The sequence below is a fragment of the Ranitomeya variabilis genome, chromosome 1 (assembly GCF_051348905.1).
Source record: "Ranitomeya variabilis isolate aRanVar5 chromosome 1, aRanVar5.hap1, whole genome shotgun sequence".
Taxonomy (NCBI): Eukaryota; Metazoa; Chordata; class Amphibia; order Anura; family Dendrobatidae; genus Ranitomeya; species Ranitomeya variabilis.
In genome coordinates, this window is record NC_135232.1 from 255,349,620 (window position 1) to 255,362,572 (window position 12,953).

At 48.7% G+C, this 12,953-nt stretch overlaps 1 protein-coding gene and 1 long non-coding RNA gene across 14 annotated transcripts in view; one reads left to right on the top strand and one right to left on the bottom strand.

Moving 5' to 3' along the window:
- The window catches only part of LOC143813079 (uncharacterized), a 39,780-nt gene extending 31,431 nt beyond the window's left edge, over window positions 1-8,349 (bottom strand). Inside the window, exon 1 of the long non-coding RNA XR_013223601.1 lies at window positions 8,211-8,349. This is a non-coding gene — a long non-coding RNA (uncharacterized LOC143813079). The remainder of the gene's footprint in view (window positions 1-8,210) is intronic.
- A 64-nt stretch (window positions 8,350-8,413) lies between these two features.
- FBRSL1 (fibrosin like 1) overlaps window positions 8,414-12,953 on the top strand; it is a 796,611-nt gene continuing 792,071 nt past the window's right edge. For all 13 annotated transcript variants that reach the window (XM_077293351.1, XM_077293356.1, XM_077293352.1 and 10 more), the window contains exon 1: window positions 8,414-8,466. The gene's annotated coding sequence lies outside the window, so the exon portion shown is untranslated. The remainder of the gene's footprint in view (window positions 8,467-12,953) is intronic.

Below are 12,953 nucleotides of genomic sequence, written 5' to 3' on the forward strand. Positions count from 1 at the left end.
GGCGGTGATATGAGATGAAACAACAAACGCAGCAGGAAAATAGTTTTAGCAAATTTGAGGTCCGCTTTCTAGATAGCAGAAGACAGAAAGCATACTTTCATGGTCAGTAGAAAACCCTAACAAAACACATCCAGAAATTACTTTAGGACTCTGGCATTAACTCATAATACCAGAGTGGCAATTCCTGATCAACAAGAGCTTTCCAGACACAGTAACGAAACTGCAGCTGTGAACTGGAACCAAAATACAAAAACAAAACATGGACGAATGTCCAACTTATCTAGTAGATGTCTGGGAGCAGGAACAAGCACAGAGAGGCTTCTGATAACATTGTTGACCGGCAAGCATCTAACAGAGAAGCCAGGTTATATAGCGACACCCAGATCTAATCAGAACAGGTGAACAGGGAAGATGATGTCACAAGTTCAATTCCACCAGTAGCCACCGGGGGAGCCCAGAATCCAAATTCACAACAGCAGTCCCCTCATAGAATATAAAGTAGCCCCCATCATAGAATATAATGTAGCCCCCCACAGAAAATAATGCAGCCCCCCACAGAAAATAATGTAGCCTCCCTCATGGAATATAATGCAGCCCCCCTCATAGGGTATAATACAGCACCCCACAAAATATAATGCAACCCCCTCATAAGGTATAATGCAGCCCCCCCATAGAATATAATGTAGCTCCCTCATACGGCATAATGCAGCCCCTCCACAGAATATAATGTAGCCCCTCAGAGTATAATGCAACCCCCCATAGAATATACTGTAGCCCCCTCATAGGGCATAATGCAGCTCCCCTCATATAGTATGATGTAGCCACCTGAGAGAATAATGCAGCCCCCACATATAATATAATGCAGCCCCTCCACAGAATATAATGTATCCCCCTCAGAGTATAATGCCAACCCCTCATAAGGCAGCCCCCCATAGAATATACTGTAGCCCCTCATAGGGCATAATTCAGCTCCCCTCATATAGTATGATGTAGCCCCCTCAGAGAATAATGCAGCCCCCACATAATTATAATATAGCCCCCTCATAGGGTATAATGCAGCCCCCCTGAAAGGGTATAATGCAGCCCCCTCCACCATCATCATTGTTCTCCCCCTCCACCATTATACTCATTACCACCTCCATCATTGCCTCCTCCCCACCACCATTGTCCTTTCCTTTCCACCACAACCATCATCACTGCCCCCAGCACCATCATCACTGCCCCCAGCACCATCATCACTGCCCCCAGCACCATCATCACTGCCCCCACCACCATCATCATTGCCCCCACCATCATCATCATTGCCCCCACCATCATCATCGCCTCCAGCACCATCATCATTGCCTCCAGCACCATCATCATTGCCTCCAGCACCATCATCATTGCCCCACCACTATCATCATGGCCTCCAGCACCATCATCGCCTCCCCCCACACACACAGCTGCACACACGGAGGCAGGGACACACACGCAGGCAGGCAGAGACGCACACACAGCCGCACGCACGCAGGCAAACTCGCACACACACACACACACACACACGTTCCCAGCAGCCGCAGCACATCCCGGCAACTTTCTGTCTGAAACAGCCGCGCTGAATGATGACGTCATCCAGCCGCGCTGATTCAGACAGGAAGTGCCGGCAGGAAGGAGGACGGCGTGGATCCCTGCAGCTCCGCTCTGGTCCCAAGCTGCAGGGATCGCAATCAAGGATTGCCGCCCCATAGTTACCCACCTCCGGGGCCCCCCATTCAGCAGCAGTGGCAGGCAGTGTTAGCGTCAGCCTGTGGCTAACGCTGCCCGCCAATAAAGTGAAATGGTATTCATGAAGCATGAATATTCATTTCTCTTTAGCAGCGGGGACAGGCTCCTGTCCATCTGCTGCTCTCTGGCACCAAAAGGGCCCCCATTGACTCAGGGGCCCCATAGCAGCTGGGTGTGCCGCTATTAGCGACACTCCACTGGCTGGGGGCTCCCTGGAGCAGTGGGGGCCCTAGGCAGCTGCTGGCCTATATGCCAGCAGGTGTCAGTGCCTGGGCCCAACGGAGAATCCTCCGGTTCTCCGGTGGGCCAGTCCGACCCTGGTGGTGACAATGTAGTGTCTGTCTTTACTGAATTAGAGAAACACTAGGGTCATTGTCAAATTCACAGTAAGAAATGTGGGAAAGTGTTTATAGACTTATGAGGAATATTCCAAACAATTTTTGACCTAAGGCAAAGTTCAGCCTTTACATTTTCTCCTGCTTTCAAACCTAGAAAAAGCTTAAAAGATCACAGCAATTGCAAAATTGCTGTACCAAAAATGTGAATGTAATTTATCAAGAGTTCATTCACATGATGGTCTCAGTTAACTAAAAGTGGAGTTTTGCATGTCAGTCTTCATGAAAAGTTCACCGGAGTAAGACACGTCAAATCAATTAAGAAGCATATGCATCTTAATGAATGTGGTGCCTCTTTCAGCTGCCATACGCCAATCAAGGACTGGAATACATTTCCGAAGGAATTCACACCACTTACGTGGCAGTATTGTATGATGATTTTGCCAGCAGCGGTCGTCTCTACTCCTCCAGGTGAACCTCCGCCAACTTTTCAAAACCCAGTATTCTATTGAAAACTGTTTGATGAATTGGTATTTTTTTTAGTTTTCCGACCATACAGGGTCTGCTCGGTAAAAGGCTTCCTAATTTTCTCAACAGTAAAAACACAGCTTTGAAAACCAGAGTTTAGAGTGCTGTTAAAAGCTTCAGGGCTCTCTGTATACCTGTGAGCTGCTTTCGGAGTAAAGACTTACCAGTAGGAGGCTTACCTATACAAGTGCCACCTGTCTGCCCTTTTCATAGGGATCGTAAGAACACCTCAAAAACCCTGCTAACTGGTCCTAGGCTTTGTTGAAAGCCATAGTCTCAGTCTTGTTTGCTGGTTCCTATGGTTTTGATTTAAGAATTAGCCATGAGATTATACACATTTAACCTCTTCATGCACTATTATGCTTTCCCAGCTGCTGAGAGATATTAAGGATGTGCTCTGACACCTTTAAGCCGAACCTCCCTATCTATCTATCTATACACACACACACATTTGGCTTGTATGAGAAAGCAGGTGTTTTCTAAGGGTAGAGGGGTGTAAGGGTCTGTTTATGCAGATAGATCGGTGGCAAAGTACGACCACTGATCAGTAAACTTTTACAGGTCCGCGGTCGTTTGAATGCCTATTTACATACATAGACCAAAGTAAATGATGCACACAGATCCATAGTAGATCAGTGTGCATGGACTGCCATGTTTCTCCGCAGCGCGAGTCCTGCTTACACAGAATGATGCACTGCAAAGAACGATGATCTTTTTTATGCTGCATAAAAGATAATTTCACCCGACTAATGAGCATTTTGCTCGTTCAGCGGGCGATCGACAGCCTGTTTACACAGCAAGATAATTGTGAAACAAGCATTTTAAACAACACTTGTTCATGATTATCTTGTAGTGTAAAGGTACCGTCACATTAAGCGACGCTGCAGCGATAGCGACAGCGATGCCGATCGCTGCAGCGTCGCTGTTTGGTCGCTGGAGAGCTGTCACACAGACCGCTCTCCAGTGACCAATGATGCCGAGGTCCCCGGGTAACCAGGGTAAGCATCGGGTTGCTAAGCGCAGGGCCGCGCTTAGTAACCCGATGTTTACCCTGGTTACCAGCGTAAAAGTTAAAAAAACAAACAGCACATACTCACCAGCGCGTCCCCCAGCCTCTGCTTCCTGACACTGACTGAGCTCCGGCCCTAACAGCACAGCGGTGACGTCACCGCTGTGCTTTCACTTTCAGTTTAGGGACGGCGCTCAGTCAGTGTCAGGAAGCAGAGGCTGGGGGACGCGCTGGTGAGTATGTGCTGTTTGTTTTTTTAACTTTTACGCTGGTAACCAGGGTAAACATCGGGTTACTAAGCGCGGCCCTGCGCTTAGTAACCCGATGTTTACCCTGGTTACCAGTGTAAAATATCGCTGGTATCCTTGCTTTTGCTGTCAAACACGGCGATACACGGCGACCTAGCGACCAAATAAAGTGCAGACCTTCTAGCAGCGACCAGCAATTTCACAGCGGGATCCAGATCGCTGCTGCGTGTCAAATACAGCGATATCGCTATCCAGGTCGCTGCAACGTCACGGATCGCTGGCGATATCGCCTAGTGTGACGGTACCTTTAATGTCCCTTAAGTCACTGCCAGACAGATCCGACTGCAGCTTGTCTCTCCTGCAAACAGAAGTAAAAGAATATGGCATTTAAAGTCAACCTGCCTGATCCTTCTTTGCACCAGGGAAAGTATGTATGGTGTCATACAAATGACTGCTACAACCGCCTAAGTTGTAGTATGAATCTTACCAGGAATAATAACTACGCCGAGTTACTGGAAGAATCCTGAATTGTGCTTGGAGGATGTCAGATACCTTTTAAGTTACGTTCCCACAATAAGTTTTGACCCTGTGTATTTTTGCTGTGTCTCAGCATCTTAGGTTCTGCCTCCACGGTCAGGAAACGTAGCGCTTTGGACGCAGCGGATACCCCGCTTTGCCCAAAGCGCTGCCCCCTTGTATGCACGGCGATTCCGGATGTGTTCATTGAGCACATGCGGAATCACTGCATCCTATCCATAGACTGGGTTATTTGTCTTGCAGACACGGAGCGGAGCGTCTCTGCAAGATAAATAGACATGCTGCGGTCTAGAAAGACTACATTTTATATATGGATTTTCCTCACCAAATCACATTAAATGCAGAAAATCTGTAGATAAAACAAAAACCGCAGTGTCAAAAAATGCAATAACTATGCCTGTAAAATATGCACTAAAAACTAAAGTAACCTACGGTAATTTACTTAATAGGTGCAGAAAATCTAACATCAAAAGCTCACCAAATACTCATCGACGGAACGTAGCCTTAAACAGTGAGCAATAACTGAAGTGGAAACATTTCCAAGGACCCATCACCAATCTGTGGCTGCACTTTTATTTTAGGAAAACAATGGGCAGCCACAGATTTGTTAATTATTAAAATCACCAAGTATTACAAAAACACTGGTAAGTGTCCCTATAGCACCAAACTTTTTAGCAAAAAGCTGTTTTGAACTTCCGGGATGCGGGATGCTACAACACTTAAGGCTACGTTCACATTTGCGTTGTGCACCGCTGCGTCGGCGACGCAACGCATAACGCAAACAAAACCGCAACAAAACGCACGCTAAAACGCTGCGTTTTGCGACGCATGCGTCCTTTTTCGCCGAAAGTTGGACGCAAAAAAAATGCAACTTGCTGTGTTCTCTGCGCCCAACGCTTGCGGCCAAAAAAACGCATGCGTCGCAAAACGCAGCACAACGCATGTCCATGCGCCCCCATGTTAAATATAGGGGCGCATGACGCATGCGGCGACGCTGCGGCGCCGAACGCTAATGTGAACGTAGACTAACAGCCCCTCTCGGAGTGAAAGCACGAGATCTCTGCATATTATCGCGAATTGTGTACATGAGATTTGGTAATATCTGATCCAGTTTGCTGCTATTGTTTAGGTGTTAAAAGATATGATGACCTGGCCATTCTTTGGGTGGCTACCGCATTGAAGGTACTCACTATTGAATACATAATTAAACACGATTCAAGTGTAAATATCCTTAGTGCGAACAATCATTAGTAAATTAACGGACTGTCCATCAAATAGAGCTCTATTTTCCAGTGTTCGGAAAAAAACAACAACTTTTTTTAACCTCTATGATCTTTTTTTGCAGGTTTTTATGATTGCAATTAGCATTTTACAGGGTGCTAATCTATTCATATCAGCAGTCTGATTCAGTTATCAAATTTATCAAGATTTATTAGTTGTCTATAAAAATTTCTCCCCGTCCATTATTTTTGTTTAAAATGCAGAAAAATCAGGTTTATAACACACAGACACTCACATTTCGCGTATTTGGGGCAGATTTCAAGTGTGAATTTAATGCAAGTAAATCTGCAGCATTTTACAGCACCAGAAAAGTGGATGAACTTTACCCATTCTCCATCCGGATATTTGCCCCAGTAAAATAACAACAATTATACTCACCTCCGATGCAGACACCGACAGTCCTGTCGGCACTGGCTCTCCTGATGCTCGTATGACATTGTTACGTCATGTGATCTCTGCAGCTAATCAGCGGTCACTACACTCACATCCGGAGGGAGGGAGAGCCACTGCTCTCACCTCCTCAGGTGTATGTGATATGTAAGTGAGAGGAGCAGCAGGGATGGCGTGACATAATGTCCTGCTAGTTGTGAGCCAGTGCCGACACTGGTGGAATGGCGCCAGCACTGGAGAGGAATAAGTGTTATAATTTTAATGGGTGCAGACATATTGATGGAGAAGGAGTTGGACGAGTAGTGGACAACCCCTTTAATTTCATCCACATGTTGCCTTTTTCTTTTTGTGTGCAGAATCTGTATGAAAACTGACTTTAATTTTTTTTAATCAGCAACATGTCAATTTCTATTGTGGGAAAAGCAGTTTTTTTGTTGCAAATTTTGCATTTTTATTTCCAAGGGGATGCCAAATCTGCAGCTTAATCCCCGGCCTGATATTATATTATTACAGGGGGTTGTACTGGACGTACATTAATGGCCTATTCCTTAGAATAGATCAATATCTCATTGATGGGGGTGCGGCCTGGTAACCCTGCTCATCAGCGGTCCCCGATGCCAGCGGCGGGTGGAAGAACTCCGCTGCAGTGCAGAACTGCAGCCGCAATAGGAGGTGGATTTGCTTTACACGAGTGCGGCCACTATACACTGACATAGCGGTGCAGCTCTGCAGTGGAGCACTTCGGGAACAGCTGATTGGCGGGGTGCTGGCTGTCGCACCCCCACTGAGCAGGTATTCATCAGCTTTCCTAAGAATGGGCCATCTTTGTAAAAGTCCCAGACAACACCTTTAATTTTTTTCTAGCTGCTTTTCTACAACAAAAACACACACATAAAACACGTGAATAAGGCCAAATTCACACGAGCATAGAACATTTGTACGATTTTATTCCAGAAAAAAAAAGACGACAATTTGTAATCGGTGCTGTCATGCATGGCATCCAAATACAATTTACAAGGCATTGGCAATGTATCCACAAGACTCTGATGCTGCACGGCGGATCCGTATGGGACAAGTTCCTGTACAGCCATAGACTTGAATGGGCGAATCTCACCCGAAATACAGAAGAGACCGGGGCATGCTGATTCATGTGGTCCATCGGTCCCTACTGCGGAATAACGCAGGACCCAGTGCTGTCCCTGTGAGGGAGCCATTTCCATAGACCGCAAGCGGACCAAAAAACTGGTTGTGTGAACAATAAGCACAGCTGTAGAATGCACCCCCCGGGAGCCCGGCATGGTTCCTGGGCAGTCGGAGCCCCCACCCCCCGGGAGCCCGGCATGGTTCCTGGGCAGTCGGAGCCCCCACCCCCCGGGAGCCCGGCATGGTTCCTGGGCAGTCGGACCCCCCACCCCCCGGGAGCCCGGCATGGTTCCTGGGCAGTCGGAGCCCCCACCCCCCGGGAGCCCGGCATGGTTCCTGGGCAGTCGGAGCCCCCACCCCCCGGGAGCCCGGCATGGTTCCTGGGCAGTCGGAGCCCCCACCCCCCGGGAGCCCGGCATGGTTCCTGGGCAGTCGGAGCCCCCACCCCCCGGGAGCCCGGCATGGTTCCTGGGCAGTCGGAGCCCCCACCCCCCGGGAGCCCGGCATGGTTCCTGGGCAGTCGGAGCCCCCACCCCCCGGGAGCCCGGCATGGTTCCTGGGCAGTCGGAGCCCCCACCCCCCGGGAGCCCGGCATGGTTCCTGGGCAGTCGGAGCCCCCACCCCCCGGGAGCCCGGCATGGTTCCTGGGCAGTCGGAGCCCCCAGACGGTACTGAGGGGCTGCTGTTGGTCTCTTCTGGAGCCACTTACCTTCACATGGACGTGTGCGCTCCGGGCACGGAGCAGCGAGGTCTCTCACACCCACCATCCCCAGCTGTGAAGGATGCAGCCACATCCCAGGGTGGGAGAGCTGGCCTGCCAGACACCTGTGAGGGGCGCCCCTCCTGTCACACCCTGGCAGCACGCGCCTCGTCTCCGCAGACACAACATGTCTCTGAGCAGCGCCAGTTTACGGACATGCTGCAGACAGTCACTGCTCACATGAGAAGGCTACAGAACTACTTTCTTCTCCTTACTTGTGCCATGTGGTGCCCAGACCACAGGGAGAGGTACGTGCGGCTGCCTCTGCTCTCCTCCGCCTGATAACACTGTGTTTCCCTCCTCCTCCTCCGTCTCCTCGAACAATCAAGAAGACTGAGCTTGGGACTTCTTTCTGAGGCTGGTGCCGCGGAGTAATTCATTCCCCTCGTATCGCGCGGATGTATCCCTTCCGTGCTTTTTCTGTCAGCTCGTCCCCATAGAGACCGCCCGGAACCGCCACCGAACAGTTAAGTAAGCGCTTTTATGTCTCTCCTACCGGAGCCTGGCCACTGCCGGCATAGTGACATAGGGGGCAGTGGTTGGGAGGCGAGAGAGGGGGCGCCCTCCGAGGGCTCCCTGCCTGCGGGAGCGGGGGAGGGGAATCAAATGTAGGATTAGCAGCACCCATAGACAACCGTGCGGCTGGTGTGAGGGGAATGTCTCTTGTGTACAGTGTGGGGGGCGCTGTGATCGCCTCACAGGCTCCTCCGTGGGTTCAGGATTGTATGTGTGTGGTTAGCTGTGTGCTGAGGGGATTACACGAGTGATAAACCATCACAGAGCAGACGGTGGTATAGAGGGCTGTGTACCGGCGGTGCCCAGTGTAACAAAGTGAGTGTGGCGGTGCCCAGTGTGGTGGTGCCCAGTGTGGCAAAGTGTGTCCGTGCCCAGTGTGACAAAGTGAGTGTGGCGGTGCCCAGTGTAACAAAGTGAGTGTGGCGGTGCCCAGTGTGGTGGTGCCCAGTGTGACAAAGTGAGTGTGGCGGTGCCCAGTGTGGCAAAGTGTGTCCGTGCCCAGTGTGACAAAGTGAGTGTGGCGGTGCCCAGTGTAACAAAGTGAGTGTGGCAGTGCCCAGTGTGGCGGTGCCCAGTGTGGCAAAGTGAGTGTGGCGGTGCCCAGTGTGGCGGTGCCCAGTGTGGCAAAGTGAGTGTGGCGGTGCCCAGTGTGACAAAGTGAGTGTGGCGGTGCCCAGTGTAACAAAGTGAGTGTGGCAGTGCCCAGTGTGGCGGTGCCCAGTGTAACAAAGTGAGTGTGGCGGTGCCCAGTGTGGCAAAGTGAGTGTGGCGGTGCCCAGTGTGACAAAGTGAGTGTGGCAGTGCCCAGTGTGGCGGTGCCCAGTGTAACAAAGTGAGTGTGGCGGTGCCCAGTGTGGCGGTGCCCAGTGTGGCAAAGTGAGTGTGGCGGTGCCCAGTGTGACAAAGTGAGTGTGGCGGTGCCCAGTGTAACAAAGTGAGTGTGGCGGTGCCCAGTGTGACAAAGTGAGTGTGGCAGTGCCCAGTGTGGCAGTGCCCAGTGTGGCAAAGTGAGTGTGGCGGTGCCCAGTGTGGCAAAGTGTGTCCATGCCCACTGTGGCAAAGTGAGTGTGGCAGTGCCCAGTGTGACAAAATGAGTGTGGCGGTGCCCAGTGTGACAAAGTGTGTCCGTGCCCAGTGTGGCAAAGTGAGTGTGGCGGTGCCCAGTGTGACAAAGTGAGTGTGGCAGTGCCCAGTGTGGCAAAGTGTGTCCGTGCCCAGTGTGACAAAGTGAGTCTGTCCGTGCCCAGAGTGGCAAAGTCTGTCCGTGCCCAGAGTGGCAAAGTCTGTGCCCAGTGTGGCAAAGTGAGTGTGGCGATGCCCAGTGTGGCAAAGTTCGGCCGTGCTATGTGGAGGGCATGACATTCCTCCTGGCCTGCCATTACTGCTGCGTGTACCTGACAAGTCATGACTGAATACAGCACTTACCTATGTTCACATTTTGTTTTTTTAAGTTTACTTTATAAGTGGATCTGCCTCACAGGGTAATGTGCACACTACATATCTTTGTTAGCCAAAAACATCAGTTTTTCAAGAGGAAAACGCTTCAGGAAACTGTTTCTCTGGCATCCCTTCTTTCTTTTTTTGTTGTTTCCCGAGTTCTTTCTCAGCATTTGTTTACCACCAGTGGGTTTTTGGAGCATTTTTTGGAGTGTCTTTTACTGTTTTTTTTGTTTTTGTTTTCAGCCAATTCAACAATGAAGACATCTCTAGGGGGTTTTCAAGCAAAAATGCAAACGGCGCTCTAAAAGACGCCCAAGCATTTTTTTTTCATAGTTTTCCAATTGGCTTGTAATATAAAGCACAGAGTGTCTTCTGAGCAGAAAATGTCTGAAAAGTGATCTGCAAACTACTTTTAACCCTGGCCTCATTAAAATCCTGAGGTGGCTGAAAATACTGTACATATGAACAATCGCTTTTACATAGAAATACTGTACATGTGTACACTCTTATGGGCATTTTGTTGGCCCTTTTATCAGGCGGGTTCCAAACCTGCTCTAAACTCTCCTGAAATATACAACGTGTCCAATACCCAAAGACTATTCGTATTCCTTTCTATGGGAAATCTACTTTGATATTCACACAGAGTTTTTGAAAGCTTTCTTCCTGAAGAAGTTTTGAAAAACTCTTGATGGGAAAGCAAAGTTTTTCAGGAAAATGAAAGCTCCCTAAAAAAGAAGCATTTCCTGAATTGATTTTTAGTTGAACTCCTTTTTGAAAGCTTAAGAAAAAACTTGTTATGAACATAGCCGTACCAGACAGCCAGCACGTCTGTGAACATGTGTTACGGTCATAGACACTACTGTGTGTTTATTGGAAATATAAGCTCCTTTGTTATCCTCTATACATGATGTCAGGCCGTACAACATCTGTATATTAGCATCATAAGAAATGAAAAAGAGAACCAAGTAGATCGGGATCCACACGTTGGTGGATTAGTAAATGTCACTTAGTAACTCGAGGTCTATACGTACTAATAGAGAATTTAGATTATAGGGGGGCACACTCTATATAGTCCTGATTCATTACTTGCTTTTTTTCATTTTTCAGTCTTGTTCCTGTTTTTGCTGATGGAATGTTATTTAAATAATAATAATAATCTTTAATTTTATATAGCGCTAACATATTCTGCAGCGCTTCACAGTTTGCACACATTATCATCGCTGTCCCCGATGGGGCTCACAATCTAAATTCCCTATCAGTATGTCTTTGGAGTGTGGGAGGAAACCGGAGAACCCGGAGGAAACCCACGCAAACACGGGGAGAACATACAAACTCCTTGCAGATGTTGTCCTTGGTGAGCTTAGAACCCAGGGATCCAGTGCTGCAAGGCTGCAGTGCTAACCACTGAGCCACCGAAGGCTAATTGTTATGTTTGGTCATGTTTAATATCATAAAGTACGTGCAAAAATAACCACATTTGTGATTTACCTGTTATTGCATATCCTTTCCAATATCAAGCACAGAGGTATTTTATTTCAATGTTTACTGCTCGTTATATGTCACAGATTAGCTACTTTCGAATAGAGCTTGTATGTGCTGCTCTGCAGCTGGCCGGATTGCTAAAGTGCTCCATGAGCACATATTCCCAGTAAGCTTCGGTGCCCTCACGCTCCTCCGATGCTGCAATGAAAAAGCTGCCTCATATGCAGCATCGGAGAGCTCACAGTTTGGGCCAGGGGCTCAATGATGCTGCTGGTCTCAACTACCATTTAAGCAGGAAGCTTGGGAAGTGGTGGGCTCTTGCCGAAGATGAGACTACATTTTTAAAGAGAATCTGTCAACACGATTTTGTAATGTAAAGACTGTAATGGCCGTGTGTGTAAGGGTAGCCTCGCTTGACCGATTTTCTCCACACAATTTGAAAAACCGATCGATTATTCTGAGCAGAGTTTGGTCAGATTGGCATAATTTATTCTCATACATGGAGAGAAAAAAAAAATGTTTCTCCATCTTCTGCTTTCTGTCACTCCATGAAAATCGGACCGCACTTGGATGTCATCCGAGTGCTGTCCGATTGTTTTCACGGACCTATGTATTTGCATTGTTGATTTTTGATCCGACTCTTCAGATCAAAATTGGACATGTCTCTGATATTTTTCTGTTTACCACTCAGTCTAAAGAAGATGTCTAAAGACATGTGCACAGCCACAAAGAATATCATATCATGGGTACAAGTGCTAGCCATGAAAACTGCGGATAGCACTCATACAAGAAAATCTGTCATGTGCACCAGCCCTAATAATGATTTGAGTGATACCTTTGGTGAATATGCAAATTGCCTCTTCAGAGAAAAAGAGGACTTGAACTCTATAGTGCCACTTGTTGGAAGTAGCGATCCAACAAGTCACTATTGACCTTTAAAAGGAGCCTGTCACCCCCAAAATCAAAGATGAGTTAAGCCCACCAGCGGCTTATCTACAGCATTCTGTAATGCTGTAGATAACCCCCGATGTATCCTGAAAGATGAGAAAAAGAGGTTAGATTATACTCGCTGCGATCCGGTCCGATAGGCGTAGCGGTCCGGTTCGGGGCCTCCTATCTTCTTACGATGACATCCTCATCTTGTAGTCACGCTGGGGCTCCGGCGCAGGCGTACTTTGTCTGCCCTGTTGAGGGCAGAGCAAAGTACTGCAGTGCGCAGGCGCCGGGAAAGGTCATAGAGGCCCTGCGCACTGCAGTACTTTGCTCTGCCCTCAACAGGGCAGACAAAGTACGCCTGCGCCGGATCCGCAGCGTGAAGACAAGAAGAGGACGTCATCGTAGAGACGGGGAGGCCCCGGACCGCGACGCCCATCAGACCTCCCCTGGGTGAGTATAATCTAACCTCTTTTTCTCATCTTTCAGGATACATCGGGGGGCTTATCTACAGCATTACAGAATGCTGTAGATAAGCCCCTGATGCTGGTGGGCTTAGCTCACCTTCCATTTTGGGAGTGACAGGT